This window comes from Pelodiscus sinensis, chromosome 10 (assembly GCF_049634645.1).
Source record: "Pelodiscus sinensis isolate JC-2024 chromosome 10, ASM4963464v1, whole genome shotgun sequence".
Taxonomy (NCBI): domain Eukaryota; kingdom Metazoa; phylum Chordata; order Testudines; family Trionychidae; genus Pelodiscus; species Pelodiscus sinensis.
In genome coordinates this window covers 51800323-51814141 of record NC_134720.1, presented here as the reverse complement: position 1 = coordinate 51814141, position 13819 = coordinate 51800323, and the positions used below count along the sequence as shown (strand labels likewise).

The 13819-nt window shown below is 51.4% G+C and overlaps 1 long non-coding RNA gene across 1 annotated transcript in view; it reads left to right on the top strand.

Moving 5' to 3' along the window:
• LOC112545641 (uncharacterized) overlaps positions 1 to 13819 on the top strand; it is a 17193-nt gene extending 3374 nt beyond the window's left edge. Inside the window, exons 3-4 of the long non-coding RNA XR_003089177.2 lie at positions 2464 to 2682; positions 12569 to 13819. This is a non-coding gene — a long non-coding RNA (uncharacterized LOC112545641). The remainder of the gene's footprint in view (positions 1 to 2463; positions 2683 to 12568) is intronic.

Below are 13819 nucleotides of genomic sequence, written 5' to 3'. Positions count from 1 at the left end.
TGCCCCAGCCCTGCTCTAAGGCAGGAGGCCTCCAGCTCCCCTGGCAGCCAGGTCCCTCCTGCTCCACACCCAGCCGGAGAGTGAGTCAATGACTCCTCTCCCCCCCAGGAGGCTCTATTTATACCGCCCCCACTGGGCCCTGATTGGCTGCCACCTGCCTCCACCTCTCCAGCCCTCTCCCAGGCTGGGTTTTGACCCTTCAAGGGCCAGTGCGGGGCAGACACATTGGAAAAGTGCAGAGCAGACACAGGGGGAGGGATAGCTCAGTGGTTTGAGCATTGGCCTACTAATCCCAGGGTTGTGAGTTCAATCCTTGTGGAGGCCATTTGGGGCAAAAAAAAAAAAAAAAAAATTGGCAAGGATGGTACTTGGTCCTGCTGTAAAAGCAGGTGACTGGACTCAACCTTTCAAGGTCCCTTCCAGTTCTAGAAGAGAGGCAATCTCCCCTAATTTAAAAATGTGGCTCTTAACTTCTCCCTTTATTTACCCATCTGGAGAAGAGGTAAAATGTCACCTCCTTCAGTTGATGCAGTGAGATTGAGATTTAGCCATAGGGTTACCAGATGGTTTGAAAAAAAATACTGGACATACTTGGTCTCAGATGAGGGGATTGGGGGGAGTGGGGCTGGCTGATGGGGAACTGGCGATTGGGGAGCAGGGTTGGCCGGGAGGGAGTCGGGGGCATGGGGCTGGCCAGGGGAGATCGAGTGGGTGGGGTGGGGGGAATGGCCAGCGGTAAGCAGGGCTGGCCGGGAGAGTGTTGGGGGGAGTGGGGCTGGCGGAGAGATATCGGGGGGAGGGGGGTGGAACCGGATGGCAGGAAGCAGGGCTGGCCGGGAGATATCGGGCGGGGGCGGGGGCGGGGGTGGGGGGGAGAACCAGCCAGCAGGAAGCAGGGTTGGTCAGGGGGGGAGCAGGGCTGGCTGGGAGATATCGGGGTGGGGGGGCAGAACCGGCTGGCAGGAAGCAGGGCTGGCCGGGAGATATCGGGGGGGGGGGAACCAGCCAGCAGGAAGCAGGGTTGGTCAGTAGTGGGTCAGGGGGAGCAGGGCTGGCTGGGAGATATCGGGGTGGGGGGACAGAACCGGCTGGCAGGAAGCAGGGCTGGCCAGGAGTGGGCCGGGGGGAGCAGGGCTGGCCGGGAGATATCGGGGGGGGAACCAGCCAGCAGGAAGCAGGGTTGGTCAGTAGTGGGTCAGGGGGAGCAGGGCTGGCTGGGAGATATCGGGGTGGGGGGGCGGAACCGGCTGGCAGGAAGCAGGGCTGGCCAGGAGTGGGTCGGGGGGAGCAGGGCTGGCAGCGGGAAGCAGGGCTGGCCAGGAGTGGGTCAGGGGGAGCAGGGCTGGCCGGGAGATATCGGGCTGGGGGGGCAGAACTGGCTGGCAGGAAGCAGGGCTGGCCAGGAGTGGGTCGGGGGGAGCAGGGCTGGCCCGGGTGCACTCAGATCCCAGGGTGCTGCCCGTCCCGCACATGGTCCTGGCAGAGCTCACAGACGTGTTTGGCCCCGGGGATTCCATCCCACCCCCTCCTGTACTGCGTAGCTGGGTACTGCCTGGCAGCGTGAGCGTGTCTACCAGCCAGGCAATAGGCAACTTCGTACTGATACTCCTGATAATAATAAAAACGTAATTAGAAAATACCGGACATTTCTATGTCCGGGATTTTCTCAGTTTGCTTCCCGGACAGAAAGCTGAAATACCAGACTGCTCAGTTCAAAACCAGACACCAGGCAACGCTACTTCGCCATGGTCTTAATATCTGAAAAGTGTGTTGTCTGCATTCACTTTTCAATCTACTGAGAAGGCTTTAAAAAAAATGAAAAACTCCAGCCATGCAAGTGTGGCCAGGAGGCTTCCCAATCAGGCCGATTCTGGTCTGTTGCTAAAGATTTTGGCAGCTGCCTGTTGGGGGAGTGATTCAGCTCCGTTCCTGGAAATGGCAGGGTGGGAAGTGCCCATGGATGATGTGACTGTTGCTCTAGATTGCAGGGGAAAGTTTGCTATGTTTCCATCCTGTTTCAACACCCGGAGATTGGCCAGGCCTGTCCTCCCTGTAGAATCCTCCTCCTGTCTCTGTGATCTGGCTTTTTGCAGGAGGCCAAGAATGGGTGCTGGGTGCTTTCATAAATGCACAGATATTTAAGGCCACAATGGATGACTGTGATCCCCTAGTTTGTGCTCCTTTACAACACAGGACCTAGAACTTAATTTCAGCTTCCAAGCCCATCGCACTGGTGAAACTAGAGCAGATGTCTTAGAAACCATCCTGTCTTGATTCGAAAAACTTGCAGTGCTGGAAAGTGCACCGTGACGCTTGGCACATTGTCCCAAAGAGCAATTACATAATTGTGAAAACCGCACGCCTTATTTCGAGTCGGAATTTGTCTAGCTGCAGCTTCCAGCCAGGCCTTGATCCGGCCTGGTATTTCCAGCACCTGTTCTCCAGCCTATTTTTATTTCACAGACGGCGCCAGAGGAGGACTGCCTGGTCAGAACTATGGCTTGGATCCAGGAAGTAGCTGAGCACCTCCAGACTCCATTGACTTCCACAGATCTCCTCGCATGGGTTACTGCTCATCTCTTTGAGCAAGGAATTCACAACCTGGCCTGTAGCTTAGCGTGCTGATGTAGAGACCGAATTACGTTAAAAGAACTCTGTCAGCACCGAGGCTGGACTTCTATGGTGAGTCTCGCTGCTTTCTACGCCTGCCTTTGTTGTTGAGTGCCTTCAGCTGGGGCTGGTCCTGCTTTGGGCAGGGGGCTGGACTCAATGACTCCTGACGTCTCTTCCAACCCTCTGATTCCATGATTCTACAATGAACGCGCCTGGCCCTGTACAAAAAGCATTCTAGCCTTCAAACCATAGCCCGCCTTAGGTCGAAATGCCATTTCTGAAAAGGGCGTGGTGAGGATTTGGGACCTGGGCATTCTGGATCGGGCAAACTCAGCTCGCAGAGGACTAGAGCCCAGTTTATACTGGGCTTGAGTCAGTTTTGGGCCGGGCCGCTGGGTCTATTGACTTGTTGCTCAAGTCACTGCTTTGAGCAGCTTTTTCCTCGTTCGCTTTGTTCCCTCCTGCCAGCGGCGGATATAGGGCGGGCCCCGCGCTTCACTAGGCCCCGCGCACGCGCTACTACCTGTCGGCCGTGGCCGCGGCACATGCGTGAAATTGTGCTGCCCTGGGCCCCGCAAAACTCTCATCCGCCCCTGCCTCCTGCCATTTCTTCTCTCCGGTTTGCATGAATGAGCTCCCACCTTTAAAAGAGCCATTGTTCTAAAGTTCAGCAGCTGACAGCTCTAGTTAGATTCAGGCTTAGTGGCAGGAAGCACCGAGTAGATTTCAAATATAATAGATACCTATCCTGTAGAGCTGGAAGGGACCTTGAGTACAGTCCCCTGCCTTCACAGCAGGACCAAGTATCATCCCTGACAAAATTACCCCAGATCCCTAAACAGCCTCATCAGGGATCAAGCTCACAACCTTGGGTTTAGGAGGCCAATGCTCAAACCACTGAGCTATCCCTCCCCCCATGCGAGTATCTAGGAATACACCTCCACCTTGGCCACATACCCTGCCGCTCAAGTCCTGGGCATCTCCTGAGTTCCAGAAGTCCAGCGATGGCCAATACCGGGATGCATTAGCTCCCGCTGGTACTTTTCGAAACCTCCAAGTCTTCATCTCCCACTGCAAGCCAGAATTTGATCCCAGCTCCCCAGAGGGGATGGGCCATTGCATTCACTAATTAGCCCACCCACACCGGTGGCTCTGGCTTTCTGGAGCCACTTACGATAACAATGTGTGTCAGCTGTGACCAGGAAGAGGAACCACAACCCATCCCTGGTCCCGTCAATTCTTGGCCTCTCTGTTGGCCTGCTTGCCAGAAGGCTGATTGCAATGTCGATATCGGGCACGCGACTAAGATAGCTGGTTTCACCTGGGCCACCCAGAAGCCAGAGGATAAGACGAGGTGTAGCTGCTGCTGGGAGCTAGGGTTTCATCGCTCTCTGCAAAGCAAAAGTATCCTATTGCCAATGTCATAACGCATCCAAACTCCCCTGCACATTGGCTGGTTTATAACATTCTGATCTGGAATGTTTCACCCCGGCCTTTCCACAGCAGGGAATGTTGATAACACCTGATCTATCCACCTGCCTCTTCCTGCTTTACCCTCATGCTTTCGGAGAGGCAAGGTGATATGGCGGTGGAGGCATCTATGCTCCCACCTTCTCTGAGAGCATGGAGAAACCATTGGGGCAATAGGCCTTCTTTTCTCTTTAGATTGCATGTTGTGCGAGGTGGGGTTGGCACTGTGGTGTTTGCCCCGTTCCTGTCACAATGCGATGCCCGTTCCTCAGGACCATCACAGATTTGTCAGCACACTGAGTTTAATAATAATACGTTGCATCTCCGTGGTTGCTGAGAGTAATCGAGACCCTTCCCGAAGGTGGGTAAAGTACCATTATCCTCATCGAAGGAGAGAGAAACTGAGGCACAGGTGATGCGGCATGCAGCCCCTGCTGGATTCAGGCCTCCTAGCCTTCCGGTGCCAGTCCCTGAGACCAAATGTTTGGTTTTGCTCCTTCTTCGCCAAGAATTAAGCCTACATCACCATCCCCGAAAAGGCATGCACATGGTTTGGAAGCAGGCTGGGGAAAGTGAAGGGCATGCAAAGGGAAGGGAGGGTTGGCAGGCTGCCTTTGGCTCACACAGCCAGGCCATCCTGCGGGCAGCTGGCACGCCCGGTGCAGTATGATCTCACAATCCAGTCCGACCACTGCCTGAGCTCAGAAATGCCTGGGTTCTCCTGGCTCTGGATTTCTCTCTTCCATCAGTCATGTGATAAAGAGCACGGCCATACCGGGTCAAACCAACAGTCCTTCTAGCCTCGTACCCTGTTTCCAGCAGTGACCGAGGCCAGATGCGTTAGAGGGCAGTTACTAAGCGATCCATCCCCTGTTGGCCTGTCCCCACTCTCGGCCACCAGAGGTTTGTAGACACATAGAGCACGGAGCTGAGTCTCCAACTACCGTGGCTAGCATCCACCAGTGGACCCTGTGTGCCATGAACGTATCATTGTAGGACTGATCGGTGGCTCCCAAATCTACTCCTGCAAAAAGGATGCCTAAAACCAGACCATCAACCGTAGCCTAGACTGGAAGCCAAGAGAGAATCTGTCTGTACAGACCACTAGACAAAGTGGAAGAGTTGTTAACTCGAGTCCCACGACTTGAACTCGAGTATGACTTAAGTCACCGAGGTGACTCGACTTGGGTTCATAGTTTGTGACTTGAGACTTGCTAATTTTGTTAAATCGACTTGGTGAAAAAATTGTCCGAAAATGCCGATATTGATGGCTTGTACAAAAGTGACTTGACATTTTTTAAATTAAGACTTGAGACTCGTCTTGGGACTTGACTCAAAAGTGACTTTAGGGACTCGAGACTCGACTTGAGACTTGAACTGTAGTGACTAGAGATTTGACTTGGACTTGACAATGATGACTTGAAGACAACACTGCAAAGTGGGGGCGGAAAAAGGATGGGAACAATTTGTTCACTTTGGGGGTACATCCAGACTGCAAGCTTCTTTCGAAAGAAGCTTTTTTGGAAGAGATCTTCCTAAAAAAGTCTTCCAAAAAAGAGCGTCCATACTGCCAAAGCGCATGGAAAAAGTGATCTGCTTTTTTGAAAGAGAGCATCTACACTGAATGGACGCTCCCTTGCATTTCAGCTGTGATTACTGTGGATAAAACGGCCACCAGGGCACCTATGCTTTTTCCTGGAGGCCTCTTCTTTCGAAAAATCTCCCTCTTCTGCATCCACACATGCTTTTTTCCAAAAGAGCTCTTTCAGAAAAAGAGTTCTTCCTCGTAGAATGAGGTTTGCCGATGTTGGAAAAACCCCTGCGTTCTTTCGATTTTCTTTTGAAAGAACGCAATAGCAGGTGGGCGTAAGTGAAGTTTTTTCAGAAAAACGGCCATTTTTCTGAAAAACCCCCCTGCAGTCTAGACGCACCCTGGACCACTCCAGCTGTCCAGATAGAAGGGCGAAAGAGACAGTGATTGTTTGGGAGTGGGAGGGAGGGAAGATTATAGTGTGTAGGCTGATCCCACAGAGAAGGGACCCTACTTTTACCATGCCTGCCTCTGGAAAATGGAGTCGGACACAGTACGTGTAATCAGCATTGGCACCCTTCCTATTTACCATTTACATCCTCGAAGAGCAAAGCAACGCAGGCCGCATTGCGCAAGGCGCTGCACGAATATATCGTTCACAATATTCCCGCCCCCCCAAACACGGACGGTCTAGTGGCCTGATCTTTGAGCAAGGCTGGGGCAGGACTGTGTGTGCCATGGGGCATGGTGACTGTTGCGTCCTGGGAAGGGCACACGTAGTTACCTGCACACACAGTTCCCTGGCTGGGGGCAGTTACACGGGCACGTTAAAGAGATGCGGGCAGTTGCACGCCTGTTTAAAAACCAAGCCCCAAATGTTCCTACTAGCGAAGGTGGGTGTGTCCAGAGAGGTTAAATAGACAGCCGGCTCCTTGCTCAGAAATCCAGTATTCAGTCCACGGGGCCCTGATAGTCAAGACTCCTCCGCCTTGCGTGTCTAATTAGGGGTGGGAAACCTAAGGCAGATTGCCTAGATGTGACCCCCAAGTCTCAGGGCTCCCCCCCTCTGCATTGGGGAGTAAATGCTGGTGCTCCAGCCCCCCCCCCCCCACAACCCCTGTATGGGGCTGGAGCCCACAAAATCTACTAGCCTGGGCCCCCCTAGGCTCTGGTGTGGGAGAGGAATGTGGGGGTGTCTTTCTTCTTCCTCAGACGGGGGCCCCATCAGTGTGGATTTACTTTTTTTTTTTGCTTCTCACTAGTGTGCGGCCCCCGACTGATTTTTCTGTGGGTCAGCAAACGAAGTTCCCCACCCCACTCTACATCGTCTTTGCTCCCCTCGCTCACCTAACCCTTCTGTCACTGGAATTTCCCATCAACCTGATCAGCTTTTTCGGGCATAAGATGCTGGGGATAAAGCACCGAAAGCAAATCAGCCAAATGGCTTTCGTGACAACATGGATTTTTTTTCGCCATTTAAATAAAAAAACTCCCCCAATCCTGAACATGTTGGTTTTCCCCACCATTTTTGACGGGAATTGTGTTTCCCCTGCCACCTCTAATTATTATCCCCATTTTAAAGATGGGGAAACTCAATCATAGAGTGGTTGTGTGACAAGCCAAGAGAGACACGGCGGCAGAAATAGGAATAAAGCCAATCTCACGATGCCCAGATCTATACTGAAATCTTCTTCCCCCATCCAAAGACTGTGACAATGGTGGCAATACCAGTCACCAAGCGGTAACCGGCGATAACCAAAGGTTCTTGGATCAAATTCTTCTCCAGTTTAGTGCCACTGAGTTCAGTTGAGCATAGATCAAGGAGGAAGTTGGCCCAGCTTTTTTAGCTGCACTTCCTCTGAACTCTTTGATCCTGCAAAATCATGCAGGAACTTGCCTAGATAATCTTTTCTCATGAAAATCTGAATGGCTCCTGCTCCTGGGATGAGACAGAGGCCAGGCCTACACGAGATGTGGCAGGTTGGGTAAGGGACGCAACTCCGGTTATGTAAAATGTGTAGCTGGAGTCGGCTTCTCTTGGCGCCGTCTTCAAAGAGGGAGGCCAATGGGAGTAAACACTCCCGTTGGTTTCCCTTACTCCTCGCGACTGCCAGGAGTACCAGCGCTGACTGGAGCTGCCGTCAGCATTTGATTTAGAGGGTCTTAAGTAGACCCGTGAAATCGAACACCAGAAACTCAATCTCTTGTGAGACATGGCCAAAGAGCTGTTACCCCAAGAACAGCCTGGTTTTACTGGTAGGTGCTCTCCACCTTAACGCTATCTCAAGGCATTGAGGACGGCAATTTAAATGGTTCTCATCCTAGCCAGAACCCTGAACTGCCAAGTTACTGAATAATAAATCACCTTAAAGTTAATCAAACAATTCGGGACCTTGGCAATGGTCCCATTTGGGTTCAAGGGAAAATCTGCATCAACTTTTGCTTGGTCTGCACCAGAACTAAATGAGTGGTTCTAACAAGAGGTTCTAACCAAAGGGAACAACCCGCGGAGAAAATAAGACAAGCGAGGGAGCTGTGAGACAAACCGAGACAGGACATGAGAGAAAGAGACATCACAACAAAGGGGAGGGAGAGAAATCGACAACCCCGTCAACCCCTGTTCTTCTTCCTCCAGCCGTATGTATGTGTGTGAGAAAGGCTGCACCTGGACCCCTGTGTATTGCAATCGTGACCTTCTGCAGCCCAGACCACTTGTGGTTTCCTCCCCTCGTCTCACCTCTGCCCACAGAGACACAGAAAGCAATGGTACTGAGATGAGACACGGCTGCAGCCTTGGGAACTCAGACACCAAGCATCTCAATGTACACTCGCACGATGTTACCAGGGTTGTGCATCCGGCAAAGAAGGAGGAGCCTTTTGTGTGTCTTCCTACTCACTGCCCCTCACAGTGGGGAATCAACTGATCCACCCCTCTTCTTCCTCCGTGCGGTGGGGCCTTTACATTCTTCTGCCGTGAATTAAACCATCTCCCATCCCCCTCCAGGAAATAACATGAGCAAGAATTAAAATGACTCATGCACTCGCTCGTTGTGGGCATAGATTAGACTTTTAGCAGAGTTCTCAGCTCTGCTTCACACAATCCGGCAAACTTCATGAAAAAGCGACTTAGAGCAATCGGAACGGTGCCAAATTCCCCCACTCCCCCCAAAAAAGCAGCAAAAGTTAAAATTCAGGGCTGTCACTGCCTTTCCAAAGCAAAATGAAATTGGAGAAATTGGAGAGGGTCCAGAGAAGAGCAACACGAATGATGAAAGGTCTAGAGAACATGACCTATGCAGGAAGGCTGAAACAACTGGGTTTGTTTAGTTTAGAAAAGAGAAGATTGAGGGGGGACAGGAGAGCCGTTTTCAGGTATCTAAAAGGGCGTCATAAGGAGGAGGGAGAAAACTTTTTCATCTTGGCCTCTGAGGATAGAACAAGAAGCAATGGGCTTAAACTGCAGCAAGGGAGGTTTAGGTTGGACGTTAGGAAAAAGTTCCTACCTGTCAGGGTGGTTAAACACTGGGATAAATTGCCCAGGGAGGTTGTGGAATCCCCATCTCTGGAGATATTGAAGAGCAGGTTGGACAGACACCTGTCAGGGATGGTCTAGACAGTGCTTGGTCCTGCCGTGAGGGCAGGGGACTGGACTCGATGACTCTTGAGGTCCCTTCCAGTCCTAGTGTTCTATGATTCTATGAAAGCATCCTCCCCAAAAACCACTTGGACATTCATTTCCCCACAGAACCGGGCAACTAGATTGAATCTGCTGGCTTCTCCAGGGGATTCTTAATGATATCTGAGGCTTTTGTGCCGGTTCAGGTCAGACAGGTTAGTGGAGACCATAAGTTGAGAATGGCCTATGTGCCATGGGCCGGCGCTCTCAGCTCACTTCCTCGCGGACAGGTCACAGCATCACTAGAACTACCTCCCCCTCCCCCCAGCCTGGAAAGTCTCCTCACAGAGGTGAGGAACTCTATGTGTCATGGCTGCTGATGAACCTTCTTGACCGCAGAATTGGCTTGGGTTGAGGCCCTGTGTGGAGAAGTTTCCTGACCAACAAGGGACACCAGACCCTAGGAATCCATCACCTTTCACCCTCACTAACGTCACTAGAAATGTGGGTAAATAGCAGCGTTCCAGAGAATGCAACTTGGAGCCATTGCGAAGTCTTGTCATTGTGTCTGGTACCATCTTGTCTCACTCTACACCATGGCTACGTCTAGACTGGCATGATTTTCCGAAAATGCTTTTAACGGAAAAGTTTTCCGTTAAAAGAATTTTCGGAAAAGCACGTCTAAATTGGCAGGATGCTTTTCCGCAAGAGCACTTTTTACGGAAAAGCGTCCGTGGCCAATCTAGACACAGTTTTCCGCAAAAAAGCCCCGATGGCCATTTTCGCGATCGGGGCTTTTTTGTGGAAAACAGTACTATGCTGTCTACACTGGCCCTTTTGCGCAAAAGTCTTTCGGAAAAAGACTTTTGCCCGAGCGGGAGCAGCATAGTATTTCCGCAAGAACACTGACGATCTTACATGAGATTGTCAGTGTTCTTGTGGAAATTCAAGCGGCCAGTGTAGACAGCTGGCAAGTTTTTCCGCAAAATCAAATGATTTTGCAAAAAAATTTGCCAGTCTAGACACAGCCCAGGAGTCTTGTTAGAACATCAGAACGGTCACGATAGGTCAGACCAAAGGTCCATCTGGCCCAGTGTCCTGTCTGCCCACAGTGGCCAATGCCAGACCCCCCAGAGGGAGTGAACAGAACAGGGATTCCTCAAGCGATCCCACCCCTCTCACACATTCCCAGTCTCTGACAAACAGAAGCTAGGGTCACCATTCCTACCCAATAGCCACTGATGGACTGATCCCCCATGAATTGATCTAGTTCTTTTTTGAACCCTGCTCAAGTCTTGCAGATGATACCAAACTGGGTGGGGTTGCGACTTCTTTGGAGGATAGGGACATCATTCAAAATGACCTTAGCAAGTTAGAGAAATGGTCAGAGGTAAACAGGTTGAGGTTTAATAAAGAGAAATGCAAAGTGCTCCACTTAGGAAGGAACAATCAGTTCCATACATACAAGATGGGAAGCGACTGTCTAGGAAGGAGCATGGCGGAAAGGGATCTAGGGGTCATTGTGGACCACAAGTTGAATATGAGCCAACAGTGTGATGCTGTTGCAAAAAAAGCAAATATGATTCTAGGTTGTATCAACAGGTGTGTTGTAAGCAAAACTCGTGAAGTCATTCTGCCGCTCTACTCTGCACTAGTTAGGCCTCAGCTGGAGTACTGTGTCCAGTTCTGGGCGCCACATTTCAAGAAAGATGTGGAGAAATTGGAAAGGGTGCAGAGAAGAGCGACAAGAATGATTAAAGGTCTAGAGAACATGACCTATGAAGCCAGGCTTCATGAACTGGGCTTGTTTAGTTTGGAAAAAAGAAGATTAAGGGGGGACATGATAGCGGTTTTCAAATATCTAAAAGGGTGTCACAAGGAGGAAGGCGAAAATTTGTTCCTCTTGGTTTCTGAGGACAGGACAAGGAGTAATGGGCTTAAAGTGCAGCAGGGGAGGTTTAGATTGGACATTAGGAAAAAATTCCTAACTGTCAGAGTGGTCAAATATTGGAATAAATTGCCAAGGGAGGTGGTGGAATCTCCCTCTCTGGAGATATTTAAGAACAGGTTGGATAGACATCTGTCAGGGATGGTGTAGACAGAGCTTGGTCCTGCCTTGAGGGCGGGGGGCTGGACTCGATGACCTCTCGAGGTCCCTTGCAGTCCTATTATTCTATGATTCTATGAAGTCCTGGTCTTCACCACATCCTCCGGCAAGGAGTTCCACAGGTTGGCTAAGCGCTGCGTGAAGAAGTTCTTCCTTTTGTTTGTGCTAAACCTGCTGCCTAATCATTTCATTTGGTGACCCTTCATTCTTAAGTTATGGGAGCAAGTAAAACATGTTTCCATATTGATTAAAGTCATTTGTTTATCTATTGGAGTCTTCCTCTTCTCAGAGCGCCCGCTGGCTGAGGCTTAGCCCTCACGTACCACAATGCACCCAGTGTGCCCTACCATCCTGGGGGAACTTGTTCCATTTCCAGCAGGCAATCCACGTAGGGTCTGTCGTGGGCGGTTTTACAGGCCCTGCTCTTCTGAGGGCAAAGCAAAATAAAATATTATTCCCAGTCCCAAATGTACAAAGCTCTTTACAGTATGAGGACTGAGTGGCCAGATGGCCTCCGTCTGCCCCACGGGGCGATCACGTTGGCATGCGTGGCAGGGAGAGGAATACGTTATTCTGATTGAGATTGGCACAACAAGCATCCCGAGGTGGTTGTACCAGGTGCAGAGTTATATGTTTGCTTGCCATCGAGAGCACAACTGGTCCTGTCCCGTGGCATCAAAGGCCTTTCCCCTTCATCCAGCGCTGCTGGTGCTGCATGAGCTGTGAAGATAGGCTGGATTATTCCTTCGGAGGAGGCTCCATTCAGTGATGGATGAGGCTTCCCAGCCCATGCGCCGCACAGGGATCCTCTATGTCAGCTGCTGGCTGAGTTTATTATTTCAGTGGTTCCCAACTGCCGCTCTGTAGACCGATGCCAGGCCGTGCACCACTGGCTGCTGGGCTGCGGCACGCTGCCAGGTCACGCCCATGCTGGCTGCTCTAGGACCGGGGCTGGGGTATACCCCGGGCGCATGGCCGGCGAATGCCAGAGCTGAAGCTGGCTGTTTGCAGCAGCTCTGGGGGCTGGGTCTTTGACTTTATGCAAATATGTGACTTAATTTGCATAATGAATATGCAAATGTGTAAATAAGATGTTACCAGTCTGCCAAAAGTTTATGAATGGGTTTGCTGGTCGGCGGTATAAAAAAGTTCGGGAACCAGTGTATTATTTGATGCCAAATTGCGGCTCCCTTTGACGACCATCTTCTTTTCCATTTCTTCTTCCTCCGAGGGTTACCAGCCTTCCAGGATAGTCCTGAAGTCTCCAGGAATTAAAGATTCATCGTAATGAAAGATTCCGGCTCTCTCCACCCGCAGCCTCGTCATCATGAGTTATCAACTTTCTCCAGATAATTAGGGCAAGGCATAGCCGGTATGGGGATGGGGAAACCTTCCAGGAAGACTCAGGTACTGCAGGAAGTGGTGTTACTTACTCAGCAGCATGTTGTTTTCCTTCTGAACAATGCCTCTTTATGTGGCTAGAGCAGGGATGTGGCCTAGGCAGGGGTGTTGGGGGAAGGAGTCTGTAAAGTGGTGGGTGTGCTTTCATCTTACCGCCCCACTTATGTGGAACTGTTGTCCAATATGGATTGCACCACGTCAAAAAGATCTTCAAGTCAAATTAAAATCTATAGGCTCACTGTGCATACCCTGCACTGGGCCAGGAGGGCTTACTGCTTAGTGGGTGGAGGAAGTCCCGCCTCCCAGCCACACTGGGCATGCTCCAAGGTCTGGGGCAGTATAAAAGGGAGCAGCTCCGCTTAGTCTGGGCTTGCTGCTGGAGAGGAAGGGCCCATTCGGGGAGCACCAGAGGTGGACCAGCCAGAAGCCCCGATGACGGGAGCCAGAGATCCATGAGACCATATTGAGCTGCCAGAGCTGGCGGAGCCGCAGGAGAAGGCTGGCACTGTGGAGTCTGATGACACAGAAACTATGTGGATCACCCCGGGAGAGTACGCAAGTGGTATCTCCCACCCGAGTGAGCTCAGCATGTTGTGGTGGGATTCCCTGCTGAGCGAGTGGAGGTTCAATCCCCCTCTGACAAGGCCCTGGGTTGGGGCCCAGTAGAGTAGAGTGGGCCCGGGCCGCCTACTGGGACTGCTGCCCCAAGTCCCTGAGACTAGCCATTACACTGTGCTGCCAGGAACCCTAGCGCTGTATTACTGACGCTTACTGACTCTATCCATTCAGGCTGCCCTGAATCTAAGACTGTGTTACAGACTGTGACCACTGGGCAGCGCTGCCTCAGGACGGGGCGTACTTACGACGCGACAGTCACATGTACCAGGCAAAGCAACAATCCTCATCTCCCACCCAATGGTATCAGAACCTCTTGCTACTTATTATGGAGAGTCTTTCGCAACAATGGCTTGTGCACAGGCATTAGAGTGTGGTTGTTCGTAGCATGCTCCCATCCTAGTTCTCAAAACCAAGGGTATGTCTAGACTGCATCCCTCTGACGGCAGAGGGATGCAGATTAGGC